Raw genomic sequence first — 18,794 nt, 5'->3', positions numbered from 1 at the left:
ACACCTAAAACATGATGATCATATTAAACACTGACTCATTCTCTTCAGAAACACAAGATTGATGTTGATTTAGATGATCTAGTGTTATTAGTGTTTGTCTGTGATCAGTGTTGTGTGTGATTGTGTTGTATGAGCAGCTGCAGCTGAAAGTCATGTTTGTTGGTTGATGAAGAAGAGCTCTTGATCATGTCATGTTCAGTTCATAGAGCTATAAACACATTCAGAGCAGTGAAGCATGAGCCGCTCATGTAAATCACCCTCTGAATGCAAAAGACAGAAGAGAGTGTCAGGGTTCTGCCCTGACAGCCCTGTCTGTTTTGTCTTTGTTTAATGTCTCCATGTTTATGTTATGTCTGAGCACATGGCTTTGTCTGTGTTTGTGTCTGCCATGTGCTCCTCTGTTCCCTCCTCCTTGTTTGTCACCACGCCCTCTGTTCTAGTCATTGTTCAGTCCTTGTTTGTTATTAGTGTTTTCACCTGTTCCCTGCTCCCTTTCTTGTTGAGTCCTCGTTTGTCTAAGTGTTGTCACCTGTTCCTCATGTTCTTTGCCTCCTTTATATTGTGCACTCTTTCCCTCATGTCTTTGCCAGTTCGTTAAGCTTCGTGCCTGTGTTCTAGTCTTTTGTTCTCCTAAGCTCTTAGCGTTTTGTGTTGGAGTTTCTCGTATCCCTTTTTGCCATTGTTGTCTTCCCTGTTCCAGACCATCTAACCACCTGTCTCGTCTAGTCCTCGTAGTGTCTCTGGTCTCCCCCTGTCCTGTCCTACAGACTGAGGATCCCTGTGGCTGCTCCTTCTCCCCGACAAGCAGCAAGACCGGTTCAGTGCCTGATCGTTTCTGATGGTTCTAACTGCTTAAGCTGTTTGATCCTGTCTGGCTCCCACTACATCTTTGGGCCTCATACTGCACACCTGCCAATGCTCACCGGCCTGCTTACTACCTGGGCTGTTCTCAGTGGCCGTTCCCTCAGCGTGCTCGTCTTTGTGTCGCACCCCCTTCCTATTGTATGGACTGTGTTCACCTCCACACCCTCTATATTCCCAGTTTGTCAATAAACCTGTAAAACTCATCCTGCGTTTGAGTCCTCCCTCACAGATCCCTGACAGAGAGATCAGGACCATATACATTCAGAGTCCAATAGTTTTACTGACAGGGTTAAAAGAAAGGCTTTACATCACCAAATCACAGTAACAGTAAATATACAGAGTCAGACACACACATTTACACATCATTCTCTACAGGACACAACTGAATGATTCCTGCTGTATCAGTATCAATGATCTTTCTGCTCCACAAAATTATTCGGGAATTTGGTCAGAAAAGTGTAAATATGATGAAAACTCAGCCAAAACATGCATAAAAACACCTTTTACAAGCAAAATGCAAATGTTTTATTGAAGTTGTAATCTATTAAATGCAACTATCAAATCATCTAATACCATTAAAGATGAAGTGTCTTTATGTGTTTTTATTTAACCCTTGGGGGTCCCTGATAATATATCCATCATATATATATATATATATATATATATAGATGAAAAAGGCCGGTGTGATGTTAGAACATTGTTAAAGGTCCAAGGACATGCTGCTTTTTGGATGCTTTTATATAGGCCTAAGTGGTCCCTAGTACTGTATCTGAAGTCTCTTTCCCGAAATTCAACCTTGGTGCAGAATTTCAGCCACTATGAGCCAGTCCAACAATGAGCTTTCCTCAGGATGTGCCGTTTCTGTGTCTGTAGCTTTAAATGCTAATGAAGAGGAGAGAGGCGGGGCAAGGTGGAGGGTGGGTGTGGTCTTAACCAGCTTGCGGCCACGGTACCATGTGCTAATGTTGACAGTGGATGTATCGCAATGGCTCGTAGACACGCAGTCGTTGAAACGTTTCAGTTAAACCCAGAATCTGATCTGGATGGAGAAGCACCAGATGAAGAAGTTGCAACTCAGCAGCTACAGCAGGACGTCTCCGAATGGTTAGTTTAAAATATTGTGTCTGGATACAGTACTTTAGTTGGTTTGTTTATGTATGCTGTTACAGTTATCATGTAGCTAATGCAAGCCTACATTGTTGGCTTTTCATGTTGCTCTGATTTGCGGTCCCACTTTATATTAAGTGGCCTTAACTACTATATATTTACATCAAAAAAATAAGTACAATGTACTTAATGGGTTCATATTGAATTGCCAAACACTTTTGATGCTATTGAGGTGGGATACAGGTAAGGTTAGGGAAAGCTTTGTTGGTATGGGTAGGTTTAAGGGTAGGGGTAAGGGTTAAGGGATGGGTCAACTGTGTAATTATAAATGTAATTACAGAAATTAATTACAGATGTAATTACATGCAGGTGTTTTTAAAATATAAGTACAATGTAAAAACATGTATGTACACAATAAGTGCATTGTATCGAATGATTAATTTAAATGTAAGTACATAGTAGTTAAGGCCACTTAATATAAAGTGGGACCCTCTTTGCTATCATGTATGTATGTATGTATGTATATATATATATATATATATATATTATCAGCTATAGACACTAACCAGCGCCACTATAGTCAGACCTTTTTGATAGGTGCTGTTGTGGAAAATGTGCTACATGCCAACATCATTTATTTGTTTACATATTTTATATTTCATATATCTTAAAAGTTTTTACAATCTTTCTTTATTACAATTACATCAAGCTCTGCAATCTGGAAATGTGGATATTGCGTGCGCCAACAGCAGAACGGTTATCCAATCAACAAAGAAATGTACAACACTCGTGTTACAGTGTGTGTATTCACACACATACTTGATGCTGTCTACCTTTACATTAGCGACAGTAACTGGGCTGTATTGGCTCACGTTGAGGAAACAGTCGTCGGTGAAATATGTGGCGCAGACATACAAAACTTTGGGAAGTTGTATCGACGCATTACCAGAGAAAATAAAATTAACCCACTATTTTTTTCATTGGCTCAGATGAAGGAACTAAAAAAGCACTCGGTGTTCATTTGTACATCCAGACACTGAGCAACTGCCATGCTTCGCTCGTTTGCAAGCCATGATGTGTCTCGAGGAAAAAAAAAATATTGCGCTCGCCTCGCACTGTAGTAGCTCATTATCTTATGGGCGGGAAAAGCAGAGAAAGGGGAGGTAATCTTTCCCCGTATGACGACATATAGGGAAGATTACAGATTGGACCGTCTGAGCTTTAGGGTGTGTTCACACTTGGCATGTTTGGATTGATTAAAACAAACCCTGGTGCGATTGCTCTGTTAGTGCAGTTCATTTGAGCATGTGTGAACGCTGCCATCCGAACCCTGGTGCGCACCAAAAAAGCGGACCGAGACCGCTGAAAAGATGGGTCTCGGTCCACTTCCAAACAAACTCTGGTGCAGTTCGAATGATATATGAACGCAACATGAACCAAAGACATGTAAACGAACCAAAAACAGGAAGACGAGACCCTAAAAAGGACAGAATCCTCACGCATGTCGGTTTTCTCTCGTCATAGTCGCGAGTTTGCCCATCACAGGCATCAGACGCACGTCTCCATGCAGCAGATCGTTTGTGTGTGACGGATGGATTCCCGCCACTGTTTTGACTCCTTTATACATTTTATAAGCTCTTCACAAGTTCCCAGCTGGCCAAAATACCATCACATGCAGGCTACGCCCCGCTACGCACACACAACGAGCACATTTACCTCAGAAAACAGCATTGTTTTGGATGTTCGGTAAGTTCCGTCTCAAAATAGGCAATACGTCATAAAATCTGACAAATAACGTTGTGAATGTATCCCTATGCCTCAAGGTTCGGTATCTTTTGGTTCGGTGATAAAATTGCCAATCTGAACGCTAATCGGACCAGGACTAAATGTTTTTTCTTCTTCTTTGGTCCAGACCAAATGAACCAAACAAACCGAACTACAAGTGTGAACACACCCTTAATTTTCTCAAATGTGAAGCAAAATACCCAGGGATCGGTTTACACCTATCACCTTTTCTAGCCACTGGGGACCATAGGCAGGCTAGGGGAACTCATATTAATGTTAAAAAACCTAATAAAGTGAAATTTTCATGTCATGGGACCTTTAAGGGTTTTTTGTCATAATGTGTATCAGTGTGATCAGTGAATTTTCCTTTAAAGTGCTGCTTTTAACCAGTGTGTTACGTCTATGACGTATTGTATGCTGTGTACGCTGTGTATGTGTATCTCTCCTTTAACAGGATTGGCCTATGGCTTGACGAGAGACTGTTACTGTTTGTTGATTGGACCAGAGAGGAGACCTGGACTATAAATTCTTCTGGATCTCGCTGGAGGGCGCTCTCACTTTTGCTCTCGCTTCCTCTGTACTCTTTGTTTGCAATGATCTCTTCTGTGTGTCTCTCTCCCTGATGACTGTTGTTCATGTGTCAATTCTGGTGTGAAGCTCTTAGTGAAATGCTGTTAAATCAAGTTATAATCTAAGAGAGTATTGTAAACCATTGCGAGAGCCTTGTGTCGTCCTTATCCTTTCTGACATGTTTGTAAACCATGTGCGAAGCTGTAGGGGGTGAGTGCCTTATTTTTGTAGGCCACTTGGCCACCACCTTTTCTCCTGTTTTGTGGTTTAGTTAAGGAGTGAGGTTATGTTGTTGTATTTTGTTTCTTTATTTTTGTATGCACAGGGAAGTTAGTTAATTAATGGGAAGTTAGAGTATTGTTTGTTTATTATTTTGGCATTTGCTCACCCCTGATCATTTGCTTCTATTCTTTTATGTATTTTCATGTTTTTTTTTTTATTTCTAACTGCTGCCGCACAAAAAGACTGAGCAAAGAGCCTAAGAAAAATTAAGAAAAATAAAAATGAGTACTTTGGCTGTCATTTTGTGTTGTGCCATTTATGTTGCGGTCCTGACCTAGACCGGGGCCGTAACATAAATTGGGGGCTCGTCCGACCGGTTGACCGTGGCGGATAGTCTAAAGGCTTGATTTCGTTCGTTTTCATTCATCTAAATTGGGCGTTTGTCCGTTACGGATAACATAAATTAGGGACTCGTTTGGTGCAATCGTACACTGTTGAAGTTTATTTGGACATATCAGTGAGGGGTAAGATGAGTTGGAGATTTGTTTATGGCTTGTTAATGAAGTTACCATATGTTGCGGATTCGTTCAGGGCGTATCAATGCAAGTATGTGGCAGAATTAACCATGCATTTGTTTGCCTGGTAATTTTCTTTTGGTGCGGGGCGAGTTTACGGTCAAATATGGAATTTGATTTAACGTCGTTTACGTTATCTCCTACAACGGAGGAATTTAACAAGTGTCGTAAGGCTGATTTGTTGCAGATTGCAGATTTCTTTAATATTTCTGTTCCTAGGGAGGGGCCAAAGCAGGTAGTTAAGGAGAAGTTGTATAGCAAATTGGTGGAGGCTGGAATTTTGCCAGATGAATCTGTTGAAAGGTTACCACGAAAGAGTGTTGAAACTGAGGTAGGTGAGGAAACTTTTTCTTTTATAGATCCTAGCCATCCTCGTTTTGATCCTATGCTAGCGATTAAACTGAAGGAGTTGGATCTACAGTTAAAGAAACAGGATTATGATGCGCAGTTGCTTCACTACCGAACTTTGGAGTTAGAGGCTGATAGTAAGCTTAAATTGCGTAGTTTGGAACTACAAGCCAAAGCACAACCTAATGCACAACCTAATGCACCTGTGCCTATGCCTAGATCGAGACCGCCTTCTCCTCGAACGCCAGTGAATGCGCCAGTTTCAGCTGTACCGGATCAAAGTCCGCCACACGCTACTACTTCGTATGTTGGTGAGTCTGTAACCAGTCTGGATGTGAGTAAATATGTTACTCTTGTTCCTCATTTTAGAGAGACGGAGGTAGATTCGTATTTGTCGCTTTTGAGCGCATTGCAGCTACATTACGTTGGCCGAAAGAGTTGTGGTCGTTGCTTCTGCAATGTAAATTAGTGGGTAAAGCTCAGGAAGTTTGTACCGCTTTACCTATCGAGCAAAGTCTGGATTATGATACTGTCAAAGCTGCTGTGTTGCGAGCATACAAATTAGTACCTGAAGCTTATCGACAGAAATTCCGAAACCATCAGAAAATAACCAGTCAAACATTTAGTGAATTTGCTCGTGAGAAAACTGTGTTGTTCGATAAATGGTGTGCAGCAAGCCACGTTACCACGTTTGAGCAGTTACGAGAACTTTTATTGTTGGAGGACTTTAAAAGTTGCGTTTCGGAGGATATTGTGGTATACCTAAACGAACAGAAGGTATTGTCCGTACCGAAAGCTGCTGTTTTGGCAGACGAATTTGTGCTCACGCACAAAACTGTTTTTACCCCGTCTGTGTATAGAGAGAAAAGTGGCTCATCTGTTGAATTTTCTGTACGAAACGGCTCAAGAGTTTTTAATAAAGGTAAGGGAAAGCGAGAGAATAGAGAAGCCATTTCGAATGTGTCTCGTAACACGCATGTGTCTTGTGAGGGAGAAAGACGCGTGTGTTTTTTCTGCCGTGAGCCAGGACATTTAATTGTGGACTGTAAGCGCTGGAATCAAGGTAAACCTCCTGAGAAACCAAAAGGGGTTGCTTTAGTCCAGACTGCTTCTATGCCATCTCAATCTTCTAGTGCGTATACTGATCTATACTGTCCATTTCTTATGAACGGTTCTGTATCTCTTTCAGATGAGCAGGGAGGTTTGAAGCCTATTACAATCTTGCGAGATACCGGTTCAGTTCAGTCTTTCATCTTGGAAAGTGCACTAGAATTTTCTGAACAGTCTTACTGCGGATCGAGCGTGTTAATCCGTGGCATTGAGCTTGGCTGTGTTAAAGTGCCTTTACATTCAGTTTATCTTCAGTCTGATTTGTTTACAGGCTTTACGAAGTTAGGAGTACGCTCTCAGCTTCCTGTTGAAGGAGTCGATCTGATTCTGGGTAATGATATCGCTGGTGGTAAAGTGTTTCCTCAGCCAATCGTAGTGGATACGCCAGATGTGACTGCGTTACGCGAACAGATTGATGTAAGTCAACAATTTCCGACTGTCTTTCCTGCCTGTGCGGTCACACGCGCTCAGACTAGAAAGTTCGATGATGTTCTAGATGTGTCTGAAACATTCATGACTGATAGAGCTGACAAAAAGGAATGTGTGCAGGATGTTTCTAATGTCTGTATTCCTGATCAAGCTGTTGCAGTCCGACTTGAGTCTCTGCTCGGAACAGGGAGGGAGCAGCTGGCTGCTGTGCAAAAAGCTGATCCGTCACTAGACAGGTGTGTTGCCGTGGCTGTACAGAAAGGTGAAGTAGCGAATAAGGATGTGGCTTACGTTTGGGAAGATGGAGTGCTCATGCGTAAATTGTCTCCATCAAAGAAGGATTTGAGCTGGAAAACTGTGTTTCAGGTAGTGGTCACTGATATTTATCGTGAACAGATTCTGTGTCTAGCTCATGATCATGCTCTTTCTGGCCATTTGGGAGTAAATAAAACTTTCAGTCGCATCATTCGTTATTTTTACTGGCCTGGTTTGAAGTCAGCAGTTTCCAGATACTGTCGTTCATGTCATGTATGCCAGTTATCTGGTAAACCTAATCAGGGAATTCCTAACGCTCCACTTCATCCTATTCCAGTTTTGTCTGAACCATTCGAGAGAATCATTATTGATTGTGTTGGTCCATTACCAAAGACAAAATCTGGTTACCAGTACCTGTTAACTCTGATGTGTGCTGCCACTCGGTATGCGGAGGCAATTCCTATGCGTATGATTAGAGCTAAAAACGTGACACGAGAACTGATTAAATTCTTTTCTACCTTTGGCATTCCCAGAGTCATACAGTCAGATCAAGGTACAAATTTTACTTCCAAGCTGTTTGCTCAGGTTTTGAACTGTCTGTCTGTGAAGCATACATTTTCTAGTGCCTACCATCCAGAATCACAGGGGGCGCTAGAACGATTTCACCAGACGCTAAAGAGTATGTTGCGTTCGTACTGTTTTGAAACAGGAAAAGATTGGGATGAGGGTGTACCATTGGTCATGTTCGCTGTGAAAGAGACCATTCAAGAATCCCTGGGTTTCAGTCCGGCCGAATTAGTGTTTGGGCACACTGTGCGTGGCCCACTGAAACTGTTGCGAGAACAATTGTTGAATGAGACAAAACTACAAACTAACGTACTTGAGTATGTGTGTTCTTTTCGAGAACGTTTATACAGAGCTCGTGAAGTGGCACTTTTGAATTTGAGCAGCGCTCAGACAAAAATGAAAAAGCACTTTGATAAAAAGAGTGTTTATCGCAGTTTTCAGGAGGGTGATCTGGTGCTGGTACTTCTTCCTCTGCCGACATCACCGTTACAAGCTAGGTTTTATGGTCCTTATTCAATCAAGCAGAAACTAAGTGACACTGATTATGTCATTAATACCCCTGACAGAAAACGTAAGATCAGAGTGTGTCACATTAACATGTTGAAGGCCTATGTAACGAGAGATGTACCACAGAATGTGTCCAAAACCACTGTTCCTGTTCCTGTTGCTGCTGCCATAGCTGTGTACTGTCCTGAGGAGGACGGCCTCAGGGTGCGAGAAGTGTCATGTGCTCGCCTGGAAAATTCAAAACTCTTGCTGAACTTAAAGTCTTATCTGTGTTACCTGAGTGAAGGGTGTTAAAATTATGTAATTGCTCTAATCGAAAAGTTTCCTTCTCTTTTCTCTGATGTGCCCAGTGAGACCACAGTGTTGGAGCATGACATTGACGTGGGTGATTGTTTTCCCATCAAACAGAACTCTTATTGTGTAAACCCAGTCAAACGAAGAATAATGCAAGAAGAATCTGCATATCTGCTAGAACATGGTTTTGCTGTGCCAAGCTCGAGTTCGTGGAGCTCACCATGTCTCCTGGTGCCGAAGTCCGACGGGAGTTTTAGATTCTGCACAGATTACCGTAAGGTAAATTCCATTACGAAACCTGACTCTTATCCTTTGCCAAGGATGGATGACTGTATTGACAGGGTTGGCGCTGCAAAGTTCGTGACCAAGCTTGACCTGTTAAAAGGTTACTGGCAGGTTCCTCTGACGGCCAGGGCTTCAGAAATATCTGCCTTTGTCACGCCTGATCACTTCCTTCAGTACAAGAGGATGGCTTTCGGAATGTGAAATGCACCCGCTACATTCCAACGCTTGATGAGAATTGTGCTTGCTGGATTAGAGAACTGTGAAGCATACTTAGACGACATTGTCGTTTATTCATTCGACTGGAAACAGCATCTGACAAGTCTCTGTTCAGTGTTTGAGCGGTTAAATGCTGCATCACTTACCTTGAACCTTGCCAAGTGTGAGTTTGGTAAGGCCGTCGGGACCTACCTGGGAAAACGTGTGGGTCAGGGACAGGTGCGTCCTGTGGAAGCAAAAGTTGAGTGTATTGTTAATTTCCCAGCTCCAACTACCAAACGGGAGTTACGTCGTTTCTTGGGAATGACGGGATATTATCGTGCCTTTTGCAAAAACTTTGCTGAAATTGCATCACCACTCACAAATCTACTGAGTCAGTCCAAGGTGTTTGATTGGAATACAGAGTGTCAACTAGCTTTTGATGCTATCAAGAGGTTGTTGTGTAGTGCCCCAGTTTTGTCTGCTCCAAACTTCTTAAAAGCATTTAAATTGGAAGTAGATGCAAGTGACATAGGACCAGGGGCAGTTCTTATTCAAGAAGATGCTGCGGGAATTGATCACCCAATCTGTTACTTCTCCAAGAAATTCACGAAGTCACAGCAGCATTACAGCACCATCGAAAAAGAAACTCTTGCACTGTTGTTGGTACTCCAACATTTTGAAATATATCTTGACGCTTGTACTGTTCCTATTTTGGTGTATACTGACCACAATCCCCATGTGTTTCTTTTCCGAATGTCAGATTCAAACCGGAGGTTGATGCGCTGGTCTCTTCTGATCCAAGGTTTTAACCTGGAAATTCGGCACAAGAAAGGATGTGAGAATGTGATTGCTGACGCTTTGTCACGTGCTCCAAGTAAGCCTGAGAGTTAAGAATTTTCTGGTTTTGTATTACAAATATTTATTTATTTGTAATTTTAAGGGTGGGGGTGTTACGTCTATGACGTATTGTATGCTGTGTACGCTGTGTATGTGTATCTCTCCTTTAACAGGATTGGCCTATGGCTTGACGAGAGACTGTTACTGTTTGTTGATTGGACCAGAGAGGAGACCTGGACTATAAATTCTTCTGGATCTCGCTGGAGGGCGCTCTCACTTTTGCTCTCGCTTCCTCTCCCATAGGAAAACAAATATTGCTCAGTGGTTGCTTTTCCTAAGCTCATGAGACTTAGTTGTGATTCTCATATATCCCTCATTTTAGTGTCAACAGAGTTTCAGATGTTTCTCCTAAAAATTCCTTAGGAGAAATAAGAGTAGACAGAAATGAGACATGAGAAATATCTGAGAGAAACAAAAGTCAAAACTGAGAGTGTGGTGGAAGAAACTTAGAACATCTCTTTATTGTCTTGCTGCAGTCTCTTTTAAGACTCCATTTTATTGCTCAGAGGTTGCTCTTTCTAAGCTCATGAGACTTAGCTGTAATTCTCATATATCTCTCATTTCAGTATCAGCAGTGTTTCAGATGTGTCTCCTAAAATTCCTAAGGAGAAATAAAAATAGGCACAAATGAGACATGAGTCAAAAAGAAAAGAGTCAAAACTGAGAATTTGGTGTGAGAGACATGGGAGATCTCTTTATTATCGCTCTGTTATCTCTTTCAAGGCTCCATCAGAGAAACATTTTATTGCTCAGATGTTGCTCTTTCTGACCTCAGGATACCAAGTAGTGATTCTATCTCTCATTTTAGTATCAAAATTGTTTCAGATGTTTCTCCTAAAATTCTGTAGGAGAAATAAGAATAGACACAAATGAGACATGAGAAATATCTGAGAGAAAATGAGTTAGAGACTACAGAAAGACAATAATGAGATGTTCTATTTTGTTCCACCAAAATCTCAGTTTTTTCAAGACTCCATTATTTTATTGCTCAGAGGTTGCTCTTTTTAAGCTCATGAGACTTAGTTGTGATTCTCAAATATCTCTCATTGTAGTATCAACACTGTCTCAGATGTTTCTCCTAAAATGCCTTAGAGAAATAAAAGTAGACACAACTGAGACATGAGAAAGTTCTGAGAGAAAATGAGAAATAAGAAATCTCTTTATTGTAAAAATATGTTCAGAAGGTTTTTTTTTTTTTTGGTGACATTGTTTTTTTTTTACCTTTAATGGACAGGACAGTAGGATGGGAGAGGTGAGAAGGGAACAGGAGATGGAAAGTACCTTTAGCTGGGATTCAAACTCGTGCTGTCTGAGGAGCTTCTGTGTCTCAATGCTGATGTGCTGTCCACAAGGCTATGGCTCTGACAGAGCTTTCTCTAAGTTTGGGACACTAAGAGCTGATTATTCTGTTACATGTCTCATTTAGGTATCAGCTTTGTCTTTTGGTGCCAGCTGCATTATCTTAGCATAGTTGCATTTTAACTTAGGAACTAGTTTGACTAAGTAGCAGTTAACCAAAGGGCAGTCAGTCTTACTTTCCTGATTCAAATTAAACAGATATACCTTTTTATGCAACTTATTTTAAATGTTATTACCAGGCTTGAAGTTTTTTTTAAAAAATTAAATGACTAATTTTTTATGACTATTCTAAGAAGTTTTTGCAACCAGCCCAGATGTCTTCAATTTTATTTTAGGAGAAACATGTTAAATTTTTAAATTTTTACTAATATTGTAAATACTGAAACTATTATTCAAATAGCATTATACCTTACATAATATGAATATAAAGGGATACTCATTTAAATTTATCTTCAATACCCAGCATTGTATATGCAGTGCATATTCCAAACAAGGGATTAGACAAGTGTGAGATGTTTAGGCTAAGATAGATACTTTCTTTTTAAACAGATTTAATAATGAACCAGTTCCTCATTTCTTCATTTAACATTGTAAAGTTTGCCTTGTACAACCCATTTTGCATGCATGAAAATATTGGTCATGTTTTCCTCTGTTAAGTAATTGTGCAACAAAACTAAACTTCAAATATGAGAATGCGTGTATTGTGCTTGATTGAAATGGAATGAGATAGAAGCCACCCAAAGGGGAGAAAAAAAGTTTAACATCTCAAATGTTTCTGCTAGACATAAATGAGGTTAAATTAATATCAAATGGAGACTTTTGCTTTAGTCTCCTGCTTCTCACACTTGTCTCCTGAGACAAAATCTCTACACTCTCACAATGGCCTTCTTTTTTTAAGTTTTAGAAGAGATCTCAGTAACATCACACGCTGTGCTCAGACTTTTCTCCTCAGCTAGAGACTCAGGAGCTCTCACATTTGTCTCCACACATTTGGCTCAGGAGCTCTCACATTTGTCTCCTCTTAAAGTTTTAGAAGAGATCTCAGCAACATCACACGCTACGCTCAGACTTTTCACCTCTAGAGACTCAGGAGCTCTCACATTTGTCTCCCTTAAAGAGATCTCAGTAACATCACACGCTGTGCTCAGACTTTTCTCCTCAGCTAGAGACTCAGGAGCTCTCACATGTGTCTCCTCTTAAAGAGATCTCAGTAACATCACACACTGTCCTCAGACTTTTATCCTCATCTAGAGACTCAGGAGCTCTCACATTTGTCTCCTCTTAAAGAGATCTCAGTAACATCACACGCTGTGCTCAGACTTTTCTCCTCAGCTAGAGACTCAGGAGCTCTCACATGTGTCTCCTCTTAAAGAGATCTCAGTAACATCACACACTGTCCTCAGACTTTTATCCTCATCTAGAGACTCAGGAGCTCTCACATTTGTCTCCTCTTAAAGAGATCTCAGTAACATCACACGCTGTGCTCAGACTTTTCTCCTCAGCTAGAGACTCAGGAGCTCTCACATGTGTCTCCTCTTAAAGAGATCTCAGTAACATCACACACTGTCCTCAGACTTTTATCCTCATCTAGAGACTCAGGAGCTCTCACATTTGTCTCCACACATTTGGCTCAGGAGCTCTCACATTTGTCTCCTCTTAAAGTTTTAGAAGAGATCTCAGCAACATCACACGCTACGCTCAGACTTTTCACCTCAGCTAGAGACTCAGGAGCTCTCACATTTGTCTCCTCTTAAAGAGATCTCAGTAACATCACACGCTGTGCTCAGACTTTTCTCCTCAGCTAGAGACTCAGGAGCTCTCACATGTGTCTCCTCTTAAAGAGATCTCAGTAACATCACACACTGTCCTCAGACTTTTATCCTCATCTAGAGACTCAGGAGCTCTCACATTTGTCTCCTCTTAAAGTTTTAGAAGAGATCTCAGCAACATCACACACTGTGCTCAGACTTTTCTCCTCAGCTAGAGACTCGGGAGCTCTCATGTGTCTTCTCTTAAAGTTTAGATGAGATCTCAACAACTTTACAAATTGTGCAACAATAAAATAAAAAAAGTCCATAATTTCAGCGTTAAGCCTATATTAAGAGTGAAATTATGCAGAAATGAGGTTAACATTACTCTTAATTGTAGATATAATAAGAAAGTAGTACTTTCTTAAAATAGTAATGTACCAGATGCTGTTATCAGGAAAATTACTACCGGTTAGGTATTCATGCACTTTCTTTGCTGAAAGGCACATTAAATGACTTATGACCCAATCCTTGACTAATGTGATTATTAATACATAGTATATGATAGAATTGTTTGAGTTCACATTGAGACATTTAACTTGGTATACACATTGCAAAGTTGTTGAGATCACTTTTAAAATTTAAAAGGGACAAATGTGAGAACACCAAAGTCTTTAGCTAAGGAGAAAAGTCTGAGCACAGTGTGTGATGTTATTGAGATCTCTTTTGAAACTTTAGAAAAGACAAGTGTGAGTGATCCTGGTCTCTAGCTGAGGAGAAAAGTCTGAGTACAATGTGTGATGTTGTTGAGATCTCTTCTGAATCTTTACAGGAGACAAATATGAATGATCCATAGTCTCTATGTAAGGAGAAAAATATGAGCATCATATGTGATGTTGTTGAGATCTCTTCTGAATCTTAAGAAAAGAAAAATATGAGTGATCCAAAATCTCTAGGTAAGGAGAAAAATCTGAGCATAGTGTGTGATGTTACGGAGATCTCTTTTAAACTTTAGAGAGACAAATGTGAGACCACCAAAGTCTCTATCTAAGGAGAAAATATGAGCACAGTGTGTGATGTTACTGAGATCTCTTCTGAATCTTTAGAGGAGACAAATATGAGTGATTCAAGGTTTTATAGCCAAGCAGAAAAATATGAGCACAGTGTGTGATGTTGTTGAGATCTCTTCTGAATCTTTACAGGAGATAAATCTGAGTGATACAGAGTCTCTATCTAAGGAGAAAAATCTGAGCACAGTATATGAAGATGATGAGATCTTCTGAATCTTTACAGGAGATAAATCTGAGTGATACAGAGTCTCTATCTAAGGAGAAAAGTCTGAGCACAGTGTGTGAAGATGATGAGATCTCTTAAGAAACTTTAGAGGAGACAAATGTGAGAGTAGAAATGTCTCTAAGAAATTAGAAAAATCTGAGCACAGTATGTGAAGATGATGAGATCTCTTATGAAACTTTAGAGGAGACAAATGTGAGAGTAGAAATGTCTCTAAGAAATGAGAAAAATCTGAGCACAGTATGTGAAGATGATGAGATCTCTTATGAAACTTTAGAAGAGACAAATGTGAGATTGTTAGACTTTTTGTCTCAGGAGACAAGTGTGAGAATCAGGAGACTCAAGCAAAAGTCTCCATTTGATGTTGAAGTAACCTCATTTATATCTAGGAGAAACATTTGAGATGTTAAAGAGATCTCACTTTTGATTTTTCTTTCCTATGGGCTGTACACTTTGTTTGCAATGATCTCTTCTGTGTGTCTCTCTCCCTGATGACTGTTGTTCATGTGTCAATTCTGGTGTGAAGCTCTTAGTGAAATGCTGTTAAATCAAGTTATAATCTAAGAGAGTATTGTAAACCATTGCGAGAGCCTTGTGTCCTGAACTTCATTGTCTGACATGTTTGTAAACCATGTGCGAAGCTGTAGGGGGTGAGTGCCTTATTTTTGTAGGCCACTTGGCCACCACCTTTTCTCCTGTTTTGTGGTTTAGTTAAGGAGTGAGGTTATGTTGTTGTATTTGTTTCTTTATTTTTGTATGCACAGAGAAGTTAGTTAATTAATGGGAAGTTAGAGTATTGTTTGTTTATTATTTTGGCATTTGCTCACCCCTGATCATTTGCTTCTATTCTTTTATGTATTTTCATGTTTTTTTTTTTTATTTCTAACTGCTGCCACACAAAAAGACTGAGCAAAGAGCCTAAGAAAAATTAAGAAAAATAAAAATGAGTACTTTAACAGCCATTTTGTGTTGTGCCATTTATGTTGCGGTCCTGACCTAGACCGGGGCCGTAACAAGTGAATTTTAGCATCTCATTTGCACGTGTGTCTTTCTATGCAGGGATGAGAGAGTAGGCCTTCTGATGTGTGTAAACTAATCTTACCTCACAGTTTATGATTATTAATTATTAATAAATCGGTAGACGAGCATAGTTTCCTGCATGTGTGTTGGGTCAGGACTATCCTCGTTCATGTCCGTGGCATGTATATCAGAGACAGTTCTTGTTATCAGAAATGACGTGAACCGACAGGCTTTAGATGGGAGTCTGAATCGTTCTGTTGGCACAGATGCAATCACTCTACCTGGGTAACATCAGAGTATTATAATTTAGCAGAGGGACTTCTTTTAAGTTATAAAGTATAGCTTTAATTTACCTATTATGTTTGCAAAAAGAATATTAAAGCATATTACAAAACATGCAGTAGAAGAGTAATAATGCAAACAAATGTTTTGTTAATAAAAAGGCTTAAATACAAACACTTTTGTCTCTTTGCTGTGGAAGTACAGTATAAGAGGAAATGTCAGGCATCTTCACTGCAGTATTGATCTGGTGAAGGAAGAGGCCAATCGAGTAAAAAAGGTTGAGAAACTCTACACTAGTGTCATCACATTGTAGGGAAAACACCCCTAGGAAGTAAAATTAGCTCAAATGAAACATTTATAGGGAATTATAAAGAGTTGTTTAGATTACGACCGAGCAACTGAGTCGCCCAGCGTTCATTTGCTTGAACCATAATAAGCTCTTGTAGCGGATATAAATATCCAACAATCGTGAAAACACTGATTAAAGTCCGGTAACTTGATCACAGTTTAAGACATTACATTTTAGAATCACATAATACAAGACACTTTCTTTTTAAGATCTACAAGAGATTTTATTTATTCTAACACAAACTAATCTAACGCAAACACACGCACATACACACACACACATACATTCATATGCGTTGCAGTAAGAAGGAAATGAGAGAGAAAAGAGTTTTGAAAGAGAGAGAGAGAGAGAGAGAGAGAGAGAGATATGATTAACAGAATTCCTATCAATGCATTTCAAAGACCCGAACGAACCATGAATCATTAATTTAAATGCACCAGTTCAGTTTTCATCTGGAGGTACTTGCTTGCGTTGACTTAAAGGTGAATTTCCCTCGTCGTGCAGAGAAGGGTTTCCCAAGCCAATGATTGGTCCAGGTCAGGTCCGTGTGGAACAATGAAAGGAGTCTCTTTGTCGCTGGAGTTGAAGCGGCAAAAGTCATTGGTTGAACTTTGCGGCGAAACTTAGGACACAAGACTTTAAGCAGTAAAGGAAAATTAAGTAAAAGAAAAGAAAAGTGAGTGAAGGTTGGATGGCTTGAATGAGCGGCTTGTCTGTTCTTCTTGTTACTCCATTGTTCTTGGTACTTGTCTTGACTTCTCTTACCAGAACTAACCAACTCCTTCACTATCTTGCAATATGATCATTTAAACTTAGTTGTTTGTCACACCTCTGAGGAGTCTTGGCCAATCAGACATTGTCCTGTTTTAAGAGGGCCTTCCTCTTCCCCCAATAAAACATAAGTGTTGCATCCCGGTCTGTCTCTGCTTTAGCAGAGTGCCATTTTAACATAATTTCTATTAACTGGAATATGATACATTTTAAACAGATTTCATTCAAGCCATAATTTAAGAAAGATGAAAAGAAATAAATCAAGTCCAAATAAGGCATACTTTCAGTCATTCAGTCAAGAGTTAACATATTTACATGAATTGTGAGTGTTCTAAAGCCTAACTGTTTACAGGTAGTACTTGTGGACACATAATGCAAAATGTATGTAGTTAAAAGATGTTTGATAAGTCCATTAAAATTGTTGGAACAATTTTGAAGCAGTTTTATTTGTAGAACAGTCTCTTTGGCTTTCCTGTGAAGTAAGGAAACAAAAGGGGTCTGCATTGTCTCTCGGTTTCTTTGCTCTGGTGATCAAAGGGTCTATCTTCTTGGGTGACGCTTTGGTATGTCACTTCTCCTGCTATCAGGAAGCATAGGGTGTCGTAAAAATAATCAGCTTTGGTTCTCTTTGTAGACCTCGATTCTGAATTAGAAATATGTTTTGAAAGAATCATCTGAATGATTCATTTGTCTGGTTCGTCCAAACATCAAGACAATGTCAAAGTGACTGACAAATAGAGAACGTCTCAGGTTACTTATGTAACCATAGATCCCTGAGAACCAGGGAACGAGACTCTGTGTTTGAATACGCAATGGGGAATGTCACATGACCCAGGTGTCTGAAAGCAAACTATCCAATAACTCCAATCCCTATTGGCCGGCGACAGCCTATGGCGTAATATGGCGCGACCCGGAGTATAAAGGAGCGCCTGAAGAAACAGTCAGCATCTATCGTCTTGAGGGACTGTTCTGCAGGCAGGTAACCCGAAGCATGGCAAGGAAACGCAGAGTCTCGTTCCCTGGTTCTCAGGGAAATGGGAGCGTTTAGCGGAAGTTCTACCCGGAAGACTCTAATGCACGTCATTGCTCATTATCTAACCAATCATTACACGTCACCTGAGTATATAAGTTCTGTTCCCACCCACTATTGTGTTCGCAGATACCATCGCCGGCGTTCCTCACGATGCGTGTACAGGCCTATTGTGATTATCTAAATATTCACACAGACAATGTTAGCGGTAGTCTGATGTACTACAATGTGAAAATGTTCATTTTAGATGGGATGTGCTACATTTAAGTTCAGAAGTGTGCAGGTCCACCCGCGGATTCTATTTTCGAATTCCGTTTCAGCAATATCATCAAAGGGCCTCAAAGCAATCTTCACTATTCTCTCGTCATCACTACAACAGCCACTTCATCTCAGTGATAAGTATTTTCATCGTTTTATGCATTTTGATGTCGTTGGGTGTATAATCATACTCTTTTGCTCTATTACATACATCAGCAGTGCTGTACAGTGCAGTCGCACGCATTTGTTTGAGACGGAACTGTGCTCGTTTGCATTGTTACATTATAGCATGTCGGCATTAAAGCGGAGTTGGACTCGTTGTCTAACAGCAGAAAGAACGACACGCTTTGTAACCTGGGTATATGGTCACGGTGCATCTAGCAATTTTGATTTCCTTTGTAAACGAGGCAGAATCATTATTAATTATGTTCTGTGTGGTGGTAATAAGGCTATGTCGTTTGCATACTACTTTATAAACATGTTTTATTCTCGTTAAAAATGACTGTACGTGTTCACATTTCTTCAGTTAAAGTCTCCGTCTATGTCCTATATGCTCAGCTTCGTGCACGTGCACCAGATTTTCTTTGTGTAGGAAAGGGACAGTCGATTTAATTCCCACGATATTATGTTATCTTTCTGCGACTATATATTGTGATACAACAAATTTAACA

At 40.1% G+C, this 18,794-nt stretch overlaps 1 protein-coding gene across 1 annotated transcript in view; it reads left to right on the top strand.

The window, feature by feature from the left end:
- LOC125258304 overlaps nucleotides 1–18,794 on the top strand; it is a 725,453-nt gene that overhangs the window by 276,892 nt on the left and 429,767 nt on the right.

This window comes from Megalobrama amblycephala, linkage group LG22, assembly GCF_018812025.1.
Source record: "Megalobrama amblycephala isolate DHTTF-2021 linkage group LG22, ASM1881202v1, whole genome shotgun sequence".
In the NCBI taxonomy this organism is placed as follows: domain Eukaryota; kingdom Metazoa; phylum Chordata; class Actinopteri; order Cypriniformes; family Xenocyprididae; genus Megalobrama; species Megalobrama amblycephala.
The sequence above is the reverse complement of the archived record's forward strand: the minus strand, read 5'-3'. Positions and strand labels throughout refer to the sequence as shown.